We start from the raw sequence: 14,341 nt of genomic DNA, 5'->3' as shown, positions 1-14,341 counted from the left end.
ATCTTTATTATCACCCCCATGCATTTTCTCTCTGTCTCTGTGTCTGTCTGTTTGACACACACGCGCACGCGCACGCGCACACGCACACACACGCACACATATACACACGCACACAGTGGGCTTCCTGGAGGAGGAGTCCTGCCAGACAGCCAGGCAGCCAGCTGAGCTCCAGACCTAGAATTAGGCTTAGATCTCCTCAGGCAGGAAATTTCCCACTGAGAGGGGAGTGACAGTCTCTTGCGGCCTTTCCCACCCTCCTCCAACCACCATACTCACACCAGACCCACATATAGGTCATGTGCCTGTCCCTCAGCCTGCATGAGTGTGACTCAGCCTGGCAGCTGGACCAGATGGTGGGAGGAGAATTGGAGATTAGCACTGCCAGGGGTTGCTCAGAGCAGCTGCCTCACTGCAAAGGTCAAGGTATTGGGTTTCCACCTTGCACGGGGTCCTGGGAGGTGCGCACGAGACCCTGCGGAGACCAGGCTGGGGCTGCCCCACCCCCTGCTCACCACTGGGGTTCATGCTATAATTAGTGTTTTCATGTGTACCCTTGGCAGTTTGTGAAATGTTTTCCCACCACTCAAGGTCTGCAGGGCAGCCAGTGTTATTTTGATCATCACCATGAAGTGGGGCTCATTGAGGCTGAATGTCTTGCTCCATGTCACTTGGCTGGCGGAACTGGTATCCAACTGAGGTTTGAGGAGTTTAAGCCCAGCGTGCTTGCCAACACACTGCACCGACTGTCCTCAAAGCTATATGCAGGTGTGTGTGTGTGTGTGTGTGTGTGTGTGCGCGCGTGTATGCGCGCGTGTACAAATGTTCATGGTGTGCCAAGGTAGGAGGCGACCCACTCTGGAACAGCTTTTCTGATGGTCTCAATGTATGTCTGAGCATTAGAAGTACGCGGTGAGTTTTTTTATTTATATATCATTACAATTTAAATTTTTATTTATTTTTTGAACAAGTATTATATTCACACAGTTCAAAATTCAAATGGGTACCAAAATATGTCACTTTCTCTCTCTTGTCATCCATCCACTCTGTTCCCTTCTCCAGAGGCGTTAAGTTATCAGCTTCTCCTGCCAGGCTATTCTATGCTTCTACAAGTCAATATGAATGTAAGTATTTTCCCCAACACTCTTTATACAAATGGTCGCACACCCCACTCATTGTTCTGCTCTTTGTTTTTTGTGTTCGATAATATGTCTTGGAGATCATTTCATACCATTCCATAAAAGAGAGGCCTCGATAATTTTCAAGGCTGTGTAATGCTCTGTTGTAGGGATGACTCTCTCTGTTGGTCCCCTACTGATGGACATTTAGGTTATTCCCCATACTTGTAATGACAGACTTTAGTACAAAGAGTCATCTTATACAGTCATCACTGGGTATGTGTGTTCCAGAATGTTCCAGGGAGTTATCTGGGAGCAGAACTGCAGCATCATGGGCCCCACCCTGAACTTGCTCATATGGAATCTGCAATTTGAAAAGATGCCCAGGGGATTCGTATGCACATTAAAGTTTAAGAAGCACTGGTCTGGAAGACGGATTCCCAGCAGTGGAATCACTGGGTCAAGAGGCAGGTACATTTATAATTTTGACAGGTACAGCCAAATTCACATCCGCAGAGCTCGAGTCAATACATATTCCCCCCTGCAACACATAAGCATTTGAGGAGAATCTTGAGAAAAATAATCTGTATCCAGCACCACAAACAATGGAGAGTACAATTCAGTGGGTCTGGAAGAAGGCTGGAATCTGCGTTTTATATACTCCCTGGGTGATTCTGATGTTCAGCCAGGTTTGGAAACAACTGACCTAAGTACATCCCTAACCTTTGGCTCCAGAAGCTTAACTCTTTATCCACGGACAGCAAAGTCGAATACCCATAAGGGCCAGATAGATAGTACTCGCGACTGAAGTGGGCTGAGTTATAGTAGGTCAGGTTTATGGAGACATCAAAGTAAGAAAATAAAATTTAGATGAGTCACGAACCAAGCAAAACACATTTGGGCTGAAATTGGCCACAGTTTATAGTTTGTGACCTTTACGCCCTCACAATGCCTCTTCTTTTTAAACTCAGTTTTGGCAAATAATCTCATACTGCCTGTCGAAGACTCAGGTATACATCCTCCATGCCGTGTGTAAGATCTTAGGGATCAAGGATCCCACCATATGGATGAGAAAACTGGGCCCAGGGAGGAAAAGGGGTGGCCTTAGGTCCTATAGAAAAGCTTACTCAACAATTACTATCAGGCGACATGCTCAATGCTGGGGAATTCGAGCCTGCACGATAAGGTCCAGGTGCTCGAGGAGGGTGGGGACAAATACAAAATGCCATGTACAATAATGTGAGTTGGTTTCCAGTGTCAAAGTGAATCCAGGAACCAGACAAGGCTTTACAGAGAAGCTCAGGCTGAGAAAGACGTTGGTGGTTTTTGGTTTTTGTTCATGTCAAGAAGAGATTTAGACCGGGATCTGCCAACGTTTCCTGTACAGGCCCAGATAGCAAATATTTTAGACTGCAGGCCACACTGCTTAGCTCTGCCATTGTAACAATGGGGCAGCCACAGACAACAGGTGAACGAATGGGTGTGTCTGTGTGCCAATGCAACTTTATTTATGGACGTTGAAATTTGAATTTTATATAATTTTCATGTATCACGAAATCGTCTTTTTAAAATTCTTTGCCCCCCCCAGCCATTTACAAATATAAAAACCATTCTTAGCTCACAAGCTGCACAAAAACAGGCGGCCGGCTAGATTTGGCTGTCCGCCAGAGTTTGTGGACCCCTGATTTAGAAGGCGGAAGAGGAGTTTGCTAGGCAGACGGGAGAAGGGTGTTCCAGGCAGTGAGGTTGGCAGGGACATAGAGGTGGCAGGGAAGAAAAGCTTTAACAAAAAAGTTGGGATCAAAACGCCAGGCTCCAGGCTCCCTATGCAGGGCTCTGTCACCTGCCCAGGAGAGGAAAGCACAAATGAGTGAAGGGGTCTGGGTGGGGACTGCAATGAATAGGAGAAGGGTGGCCCCTCCCTATCTAGCTCTTGCCCAGTGTTGCCAAATTCTTCAGATTGTTCAAGAGAAGCTGGAAATGTACTCATTGCACAAATATTTTCTGAGCGTTTAGTATATGCAGCCCTGTTTCAGGCACCAGAGAGACCATCGGGTGAAAATAGGCTAAAGACACTGCTTGCAAACTAATGGGGGACAGATGCGAACGACATAAACAGACTGTAGCATGCTAGATGGCAATAGTGCTATGGACAAACCATGCAGGGCACGGTGCACAGGTGTCAGAAGTATCAGGGAAAGATTGTTGAGAACCGGGAAACTGAGTAAAGGCTGGGAGGTTTCACAAAATGAGCTGTGGGGTACCCAGTCCGGGCAGAGGGAGGAGCAAATGCAAAGAAATCAAGGAGGGAGCCTTCCTGGAATGTTCTAGAAACAGCAAGGGTCCTGTGTGGCAGGGGAGAAGGAGAACATGGAAAGAGTTGAGGGCAAAAGGCAATGGGAGCCAACCACGCAGGGCAACGGTGAAGATTTCGATTTTTGTTCTGAGTGGGCAGGATCCATGAAAGGGTTCTGAGCACAGGAGGGAGAGGACCTGACTTCGGCCAACAAGATGCCTCTGCCTGCACATGGAGAGTGGATAGCAGCGGGGGAAGAGTTGAGGTGGGGAGAATGTTGCAGAACAGTTGCAAAAATCAGACCTGCGAGAAACCAAGCAGCACTTGGAGAGTTGGAGAATTTAGGTTTATTACCCCAGTGGTCCCAGAGGAGCTAGCGCTCTGAAGATCTGGGCCCGGAGCTCAGTTGCAACATTGCTTATGTAGAACTTATTTGGCATGGGCTGATTGGTTAATTTGTCCTCAGACGGTTACAAAGCGTGGGAGTTGCCAGCAGGTACAGGCAGTTACATTTGTTGCTTAGATAGAACAAGCAAAAGGGAAGATGAGTCTTTAGGTAATTTCCAGTAAGGCCTATGCAGCAAGCATATCTACAGAAGCAGAAGAAAGAGCTGATTGATTAGCCTTTTGAGTGAAAATTCCTCTTCAAGAAGACATCTGACTCTGGGTATTTGCATTTCGAAGGTGGAACTATAGAATCTGCTGACATTTAGGATATGGGGTATGAGAGATTCAGATCTTACTGTGAAAACTTCCTATATGTCATCAATGGCAACCAAGTCAGTTTTAAAAATATCTCCCTTGGGCCATTAAAGCCTTTTGTAGGCCTCCAGTTGGCTGCTTTTCTTCCAACCAGGCCTGTCTCCCATATTTTAATGTTTTATCACTTTACCTCGTTCCTGTGAATTTTTCCAAACTAGATTGCAAGCCACCCTTAATTAAGGGCAGACTGTGTTTCTTATTTCTTGGTATCTCATGATAAAGTTAGTGAGCGTCGGGGTAGAGAAGGGGCTTCCTCCTGGTTAAACTGCTCAATAGAAATTTGTGGACCACTTAACGGAGGTATGAACTTTCTGCGAGGGTCAGGCCCTGAATATACCAGCCACATACCAGCCTTGGCTCCTTTCATCTCAGACCCTGTAGTCGAGGCTCTTTAAATATTTTCCCCCCTAATCCTGTTCAGATATTTTATCCTTAAACAAACAAAAACAAAGAACAAAACAAAACAACAACAAAAAATGTTTTTCTCTCCTTCCAGATACAGCCCAGTCTGGCCAGATTTTTTAGAACAGTATTGGTGCTCCTGGCCAGCTCCTCCACCTGGGTGCAGGCTGTCCCTGTTCCTCCGAAGCTGGCTTCTGCCCCAACGTCCCTCCCAGAGGTCATTGGCTACTTCCCCATTGCCAGGCGGCAACAGCCTTTTCTAGGTCTTCCCAGTACTCACCTCTGGGGTTTTTGTTGCTACACTGTGGTCCTTGCTTTGGGGAACTCCGGTGATTCTTGTAAAGCCTCCTCCCTGGGTCTCCTCCCTCTGGGACCTTAGATTGTCCTCATCTCTCCTCCCTCCTTTACAATAAGTGCCCTAGGTCAATGGATGAAAAAGGAGGAAGGAGCCAGGAAGGAAAAGACAATGACCAAAGTCAGTATCTTGCCTGAGGTTGTGCAGCTTGATGGTGGCAGACCCAGGGCTTCCGGCTTCAGGGTGTGTGAACATAATCACCTCCACTAGACTTTGATGTTACCTTCTCCCCACCACCCCATTTTGCGTAATCACAGAGATTCTAACCATTTTCCATTATTTTTCCTCCAGGTCTCCCGTGGATGTTGATCTCCTTGCAACATCTGGTGGTAGAAATCCTGATCTTTTGACTGATTTACCTAACATTTCCAGTGTGTAGACCCTCTGACCCAACCATTTCCTTCTGGGTTATTGTTCTAGAGAAATACTCTACCCAAAGAGGCACACACAGGATGTTCATGGCATCAGCACTCTTAGAAACAACCTAAATGTCCATCCACAGATGAGCGAAAAAGATATTTTGCTCATTCCTATCACAGAATACTATGCAGCAGGTTAAAGAAGGAAATAGATCTGTAAGTGCTAAAAGACTTGTGACTTACAGGGGGGTGAAAAACCAGTTGCAGAATAATACATACGCTATTCTTGCATTCCATAGATATTCATGGAGCATCTGCTCTATGCCTGACCCTGTTCTAGGCACTAGGGGTACAGCAATGAACAAAACAAACTCCCTACCCTCGCTGAGCTAATGTTCTACTGAGGGCTAATGGGGAAGCAGGGAATAAATGGTATGTCTGGGTGGTATGCACAGTGAAAGGTATAAGGAGGGATAGTTTCCCATTTTTGTAAAAAGAATCACGACAAAACAAAACTATGTGCTTTTGTAGAAACGCATAGGAAAAGTCTGTAAGGATGCTCCCCAACTGCTGAATGTTACTCTGGGGCAGTGGTGGGCGCTGGGTGATCGTTCAAAGGCATGTTAGCTTTACAAGAGAATGCACTCACGTGTTACTTGTGCAATGAAAAATTAATAATAGCAAGCAACTGGAACCCTCATACGGTGCTGGTGGAAATATGAAAAGGCAAAACCACTTTGAAAAACTGTCGGCACTTTCTTATAAAAGCTAAACACCTGATTCAGCAATCCTGCCCCTAAGCATTTGCTTAAGAAAACGAAAACCCATGTCCACAGCCCAGATTTGTCCACCAGTGTTTATAGCGGCTTATTCATAATAGCTCTAAAGTGGAGACAACCTAAAAGACCATCATAGGGTGACGAAACGAACACCTCGGATATCCACACACTAGAACACTACTTGGCAATAAAAAGGAATGAGCTACTGATACGCCGGATAACCTAAAAGCATCATGCGGAGAGAAGAAAGCCAGGCACATGAGAACGCACACCATGTGCTTCCAATTAGATGACAGGCAAAACTAATCTACGGTGATAGAGATCAGAAGGCTGGGGGCCTGTGGGGGTTGTGGTTGACTGGGGGAACTTTCTGGGATGATGGAAATGTTCTAGATCTTGACTGGGGTGGTGTACACATGGTGTAAGGATTTGTCAAAATTCGTTGACTCATACGCTTCAGATCCGTGCATTTCACTGCACATAATTTTACCTCAATGATAATAATAAAATCACCACCGAAGCCTGGAGAAGAATAGGCTGGTGTGTTAAGAGTGTTTACTTCTTAAATGGTGGGAATATAGGTGATTTTCCTTTTCTTCTCTATGTTTATCTGGGTTTTTCCAAGGTCTTAGCAATGTACATATATTCCTTTGGTGATCAGAAAAAAAGTTTTAAAAATTACATAGCTCATATATTTACAAAAAAAAGAACATTGTTTGTGTATCTTTTTAATCATTTTTTTTTTTTAAGAAGGAAAGAAAGAGGGAGGGAGAGCGAGAAAAGGGCTCCTCTCAGTCCTTTTATTTTGTTTTGTTTTATTATAGTTTCAACAAATATTAAATGGGAGGCAGCAATAATCAGTGCTGATGACTGTAGGAAACAAAATAACTCAGGGCAACAGATTCTGCAATCAATGTACTGTGCTAAGTACGTTAGGAATCCTCGCAGCCAGTTTGGATGCTTAAAAAAGGCCCCCTCCTTCATGACGCCTTCCTTGATTTTTTCCCAAACCTCTGCCTTTGCATAACTCATCTTACCTCCACTCTGCCTGACCCTGGAGGACCCGGTGCTTTTCTTTTTTCTGAGTCCCCAGAGCCAAGCACTGTGAAGGCCAGGATTGGTGTACTTAATTTTTCAGAAAGCCCCAAAGCAAGTCCCAGGCCTGGGTAGGTCCCCAGCTTTTCCCACTTTCACCCAACACTGAACCCATCCCCGGCTGATAAGAAACCGAGAGGGTGACCTCCCAGCCCCAGGGGGGATGGGAACAGATACTTAGGGGACTCCCAGAGGCTCTGTAAGAACTTCTGCCTCACATTTAAAGGTCAAGCCGCCATCTCCCTCCTGCCTGCTCCTCTATTCTGGTTTTCTTGGCCTCTAGTGAGCCGTGTGTGTGCGCGCACGCACGTGCACAGAAGCTGCAACCTGGGCAGACAGCAGTGTCAAGCGCACATCTCCCATCCTGCCCCTCTGGCCTCTGGCGGGGTGGGGTGGGGCTCAGGTGCCCCAACAGTAGGGCTGGGAGAGAGTGTGTTTGCCAGTGCAATCTTGGGCCAGGGAGCAACTGGGCCACTTGCATTGTTTTCTTTCTCCTGCAACACAATAGAAGTTTTGCTGAGGCTCAGGGAGCGTCTACAAAGTGCTCTCCTTCGAGAGCAAGGCTCTGCTGCCTGGGCTTTTTAGGTGACTTTTTATCTTTGGATCCAGGCAAAGGTGTGGAGGGACAGGGTGAGACCGAGGTCAGGGACAGTTGTAGCCATCTCAGGCTGCTCGCAAAGGGAGTGGTCCTGTGAGATGAGCAAAGTGCCAGACTGCAGGATAACTGGGGGCATGGGTGGGGGCGCACTTCCATCCATAAGATGGGAGCCGGTGACCTGGCTTCCAGTCAAGTCCTATTGAAAGTCCTCCTGAAGAAGGGACTCAGGCATGGACAGGATACTGTTCACACGGCCAGCGAGTTCTTTCCTTTCTAGGTTGAAACTATATCCCAGGTGCATGCTCTTCTCTGTCTCTCTCTCCAGAACTGCCGGTCAGCGCCAAGCCCAGCAACCCTCTCCCACCACGCACCGTAGCTCGAAATCGGCTCCCTGTTTACTGTAGCCCAGGCTCTGATTCACTCGTTGTGTGCCCCTTACCTCTCTGTGCCTCAGTTTCTTCATCTATAAGTTGGCACCCAAATCATTCTCACCATGATGAGGACTTAATGAGTTAACATAAGGAAAATGCTTCGAATAGTGTCTGGCACACAGTATGTATTATAAAAGGGTTAGTTATGATCATCTTTATTATTACAGGCCGTTCTCCACCCAACGGTGTGACCATTTAAAAACCCGAATCAAATCATATCACACCCCTGTTTACAACCCTCCCCTGGCTGCCCGCTCTGCTCAGCACAAAAGTCCTTGCATCTGCTGTCTCCAGACATCACCACTCTGACTTCCTCTCCTCCCGCTCCCCCCATGACTCATTGCTCCCGCCTCACGGGCCTCCTTGCTGCTCCTAGAATGTTCCAAGTTCGGTCCAGCTTGAGGGCCTTTGAGTTGGCCATTTTTCTGCCTAGAAAGCTCTTCTTCACACTTTGCAGAGCTGGTCCTGGCTTGGCATTCAGATTTCAGCTTCTTCATTGCCTTCCTAGGACTTTTTCCCAAATCACCCAACTAGGTGTATGCCTTCTTATATTTCTCTACAAAAACATCTTGTTTATTTCTTAGCTGTCATTAGCTATGTGTTTATTTGTTGTTTAATCTCTCCCGCCCCCAACTAGAATATAAGCTTCATGGGAATAGAACTTTGTCTTATTCATTGTTTTTCTTCCTACATCTAGCTTAATGTACATCGCAGGTGCTCAGTGAATGTGAGTTAGTTAAATGAATGAAGGAAGGAATGAGAAAAAGACTCCAGGAGTATTCATGAGAGAGATTGTAGATGGTGATGTCATCCATTTGGTGGAGCATTGGATAAGCTTGGGAAATGTGGGAGATAATTTGTTTGAGTTTTTGAGGTGCCTATAACACTGCTTGAAAAGATGTCTGTTATATACCTCACATGGGCCTGGAGCGACCTGAGGAGCAAGGTCACGGCTAGAGCTATGCTTTGGAAGTTTCACCACCCTTGGATTATCTCATCAGGAAAGTCAGTGAAGACCCAAGATGGCTGCCCTGACTTTAGACATTGAATTTTCGTTCAACGTCCGCACGTCAGGAGGACAAACGAGATCACTTTCTTTTTCCGTGCCCTGTTTTAAGAAGGAAGAAAACTTGCAGGCTTCAACAGATTTCTATCCTGTCTTATTGGCTAAAAATGTGTCATAGGCCGAATTCCCTATACGGGCTAAGACTCCTTAAGATTTACCCATTGTGAGTGGGAAGGGGTTCATTCTCTCCAGAAGCACACGGCGGCCAAACTTGGAGTTTTGATAGGGAGAGGGGGAAAAAGGTGGTTGAATTTGCAACCAGTGGTGTCTCGAGTGGGTGTAGAAGATGAAATCTGAACTACTCCTACTGCCAGAGAAAGCCAGGAGGAAGCAGCAGCGCGAGAGAATAAGGGGCAGGTAGGCAGGACGCCCCCAGAATTTTCTGCAAAGAAGATATTTTAAGAAGGAGGGAGCTGTCACTGTGCTGAGTGCTACTGAATAATTAAGTAAAATAAGGATGGAAAAATAGCCACTAGATTTGGACTTTGAGGTCCAAGTTGGTGACCTCGGTGAGAGCAGTTTCAGTGGAATGATGGATGTCTCTGGAATTCACACCTGCGTCCCCACTCCCAGTGGCCAGCTCTGTGCTTTGCCATCCCTTCCCTGGATTCTGAGGACAGTTCCCTCACCGATCCCTCGGATTGGAAAAGACCAGTGTCATATTGCAGAGGTCTTTACGTGCCAAACTGTGCAAATTATCATTATGTCAGTCAGCAGTAGGGAGCCGCTGGAGGTGCTTGAGTGAAGGAATAACTTGACCATAGCTGCCTTTATGAGATTAACCCGAGAGAGTGATGCGGGATGGAACGGAGGCCGGCGAGACTGGAGGCGGGAGGGGACTCCCCAGTTCTTCGCTTCTGTCCACCCAGCATCCATTCCCCTTCTTCTAGTGCTAAGGCCACCATTGACCTTTAGAAACATCCCCTCCCCACTTTCAGTCCACGAGGGACTCACCCTTTCATCACATGACCCAGACCTGGCTGTGTGAGAGTCAGTGACTAGACACATGACCGATTCCTGGCTAATCAGATGGCCTGACTAGCTGGCCTCTTGGGAAAGAGACAATCTCTGAGTACCTGACTCCAGTTTGCCTGAAGCTACTATGGACTTTTTACTTACACGAGCCCTTATGTACCTTTTCCCTTGAACTGGTTTGAGTTGGATTTTTGCCACTCGTGTCTTAAGGAGCCTTGAATAATACAGGAACAAGGGGATTTGAGAGATGAAAGTTCTGGATATGGACAAAAGGAGGGTCAGGAGACCTTGGAGATCTCTTCCCGGGAGGGTGGTATAGGCAAGTCTGAAAAACAATTCACTCATTCATTTATTCAATACGTTTGTGGAGTACCACACAGTGGGTAGGCTCTATTTTAGACCCTGGGGATATAGCAGTGAGCAAAACAGATTTAAAAAAAACCCCTTGCCTATATTAAGCATTCGTTCTAGTGGCTCAGGAAACATTAGGTACTTTTATTCTGTTATTACGATGATCAGCATCATCCCCATTCGTAGTGGCAGAAGCTGAGGCTCTGAGAGGTGAAGTCACACAGCCAGTGAGGGGCCGAGTAGAGATCTGACTTCATCTCTTCATAATTTCCAAATTGGCCAAACTTCCAAATTTCCTACCAGGCTGGAGAGAGAGAACAACACACCCACGTGGAAATGACTTCACGCTCCAGAAAGAACAGTACAAATCGGCTGAGAGGAGTAGAATAGGAATTGTCTAACTACATAAAGGCTGCAGGAATCCACTGCAGGATGGAAATGTGAGCAGGAGCGGGTGAGATTTGATTCACAAATCATAGTGGTTTTAGAGCTGGAAAAGGGTAGTCGAGATCAGATTAGTCAAGAAGGCTTTCAAAAAGAATGGGTGCTTGTGTGGCAGGGTCTTAAAAGAAGGGAATAGTATTGTAGGAGCATGTATAAGTCCGTGGCTGCCTAATCACTCTGTGTGTCATATCCTCAATCAGATGCTGAATTGATTATTTTCTTTCTTTTTTTTTTTCTTTTATTTGTTGGAAGCCGATGAGAGTGAGGAAAAGAAGCCCTGGTTAGTGTGACTTGACAGCTTTTGTTGTAGCTACTGAAATCATTAGTTCCCTGCCAACAGCACCCAGACCTTGCAGGTCTGCAGGCTGGAGATATACACACAATGATGCATTTTTAAAAATTCTCCAACAGGAGCTGTGACTCATACACATTTCTGCGGGGATGAATAAAAATACCGAGAGTGAAAGATGGATTAGTCACTGGGACACAGTTTGCTTTTGAGAACTGAGTCCCCCACAGTTGCCCCTGTTTCTCATTAGCTTCTGAAATTTGGAAACTGAACCCCTAAACTGTTGCCTACCAAGGATATGGGATGAAGCCTGATTGGGTAGGTATGGGGCTTGGGGACCAGCAGGTGGGCTCATGGAGCAGGACTATATGCCCCTGGTGCAGGAGTTCCATTGCACAGATTGTCTACTCCTGGCTCCTATTCTGACTGGTCATTGCCTGGGACCACCTCTAAATTAAAGCCATTTGTTTATTCATTTGTTCACTCATTTATTCATTCAATCAGTCTATTGCAGGTGAGGGAATGTGTTAGGCTCTGTGTGGAAACCCAAAATGGCCTGAGAAAAGGAGCAGACAAAGAGCTAAGGGCAGGAAACATGGCATAAATGTCTACATAGAGACTTAGAGAAAGAAGAGATGTCTTTTTTGTCTAGCTCAGGGATTGGCAAATTGTGGTGTGCAGGCTATTGTTTTAATAAATAAGCAGCAAAAAGTTATATTGAAATGTAACCACACCCATTTATCTACATATTGTCTTTGGCTGCTGTTAGCTTTACAACAGCATAATTGAATAGCTGGAATTCAGACTGTATGACCTTTAAAGCCTAAATATTTACTATCTCGCCCTTTACAGAAGTCTGCCAACCCCTAATCTAGCATGGATCAGGGATTTGCAGTTGTAAAAAGCAGAATCCACTCTAGTAATTTCATTAATGGTTACGGGAAGCTCACAGAATCTCCAGGGGCCCAGGAAGCCAGTCTTAGATGCCATGCCAAGAACGATGCCCCAACCACCCTGTGAGATGGCTCCAGCGATGACCCTGCTGAGCACAGACACCCCAACTGGCAATGCTGACTCTGGGTATGCGAATACCAAAACTTCTGCTATCACTGCCTCCCCAAACTGGATGCCTCTGCCATTGCTTTGGTCAGATAAACCAAATACGTACAAACCCTACAGCCCAACAATTCCCTTTTTGGTAGACAACCTAAGAAACTTGCTCACAGATGCAAATGAAAACAAGTATGAGGATGTTATGGGCACTAGTGTTTAGCACTAGGAAATGAATAAGTAGAATATAGTTTTATTGGTTGGAGTTAATATTCATCACTGTAATAAATAGACCCTAAAGTATTTAAAGTCTTAGACCCAAAGGAAGTTTTATTTTTTGCCAAGGTGAATGTTGCTGATTGGTGGTCTAGCTCCCTTACACACAGGCATCCAGACCCAGGCAGAGGGCTGCTCTTCTACCTTTGACCCATGGCTTCCAAGGTCACTCTGGGGTCCTCGTCCCAACCAGTTTAGAAGGGAAAAGAGCATGGAGGAGAAGGCATGGGAGACGTTTTTTGGCCTGGCATTTATGAGCGAAAGCATCTTTATCTGACTCCGCTACTTGCAAGGGAGACTGGGAAATGTAGTCCTTCGATGTCTCCTGATAGAGAAGGAAATTACTTTTGGGGAATAACCAGCAGTCTCTACCATGGTGATACACATACACAATGGAATACTAAGAAAAAGTCAGAAGCAGCGCATTACGTTTACGAAAAGCAATGAAGAATGACCTCAAAAACATGAAGTCGAGTGAAAACAGTAAGAGAGCATCAGATGCATAACTGTTCCATTTATATAAAAATTTAAAAACAATCATAAAACAACACTATTTTTATCTCTTTATATATTTCTACTATGTCTATTTGGATACACATATAGCCAAACAAATGTATGGCAGATGGATAGAAGGAACATACTTTAAATATATCGGAGTGGGTGTCTTTGGGGGAGGGGAACATAGGAGGAGAAGAGATGAGTGATAAAGGCAAAAATAAGCGAAAATAAAACAAACCAGAGGCCATATCCAGATGCCACTGATGGTGTGCCATGACCTGAAGAGGGTGGCTAACTAATTGTGTACTTCTGAGGTGCAAAGTAAAAGAAGTAGCAAAAAGCAATGAATTAAAGAATGAAAGTAACATATATCCATTGTAGAAAATTTAGGAAACATAAGTATAAAGACAAAAACAAATACTCATAATTCCACTGCCCGGATGTAACTACTGTTGTCATTTTTATACATTCCCTTCCTGTCTTTTTTGTGTGGCTATGTAACACATAGCGACAGTGTTGAGATCGCAGTTTTATATTCCACTCTTTTCTCTCTTTTTATCCATTTACCAAGACCATTTTTCTATTTCATTAAATATACTTTGATGGCAGACTTAAAATGGCTAAATAATTTTCCAAATCGTGGACATACCATAATGAATTTAATTTAGGCCCTTTCAAATATGGGGCTATTGTAGGTAGCACTGCGGTGAACATCTTTGTGCATCAAAATTTGTCTGAGTGTGTGATTATTTCTGTAGTTTAGAGTCCCTGAATGAGAATAACTTGGTCAAACAGTATAAAGGTAGGTGTGTATATTTATTTTTAAGACTTGCGATGCATTTTAAAGTTGGGAAATTGAGAACACACAGAGGAAAGTGCATAAGACCTAAGTGTAAATCATAATAAATTATTATAAAGTGAACGTCTATGAAATCACCACTGGGATAAGAAAAAGATCACTGCCAGTCTCTAAAGCCCCTATGTGGTTTTTCTGAATCCCAGACCCCTCCTCCCCAACCTGGGAGGAAACCACTGCCCTGACTTGTATGTAAACGCTGGATTCTTTCCTTTATAGCTTTCCCATCCAAGTGTGCACCTCTGAGCCCTGTAGTTTAATATTGTCTGCCTTGAGCACTATGTAAATGGAATCGTACCTAATGTTTCTGTTATATCTGGCTTTGTTGGCTCAACATTATGTTT

The sequence above is a fragment of the Pteropus medius genome, unplaced genomic scaffold (assembly GCF_902729225.1).
Source record: "Pteropus medius unplaced genomic scaffold, Ma_sr-lr_union100, whole genome shotgun sequence".
Lineage (NCBI taxonomy): Eukaryota > Metazoa > Chordata > Mammalia > Chiroptera > Pteropodidae > Pteropus > Pteropus medius.
This window is presented reverse-complemented; position numbering follows the sequence as displayed.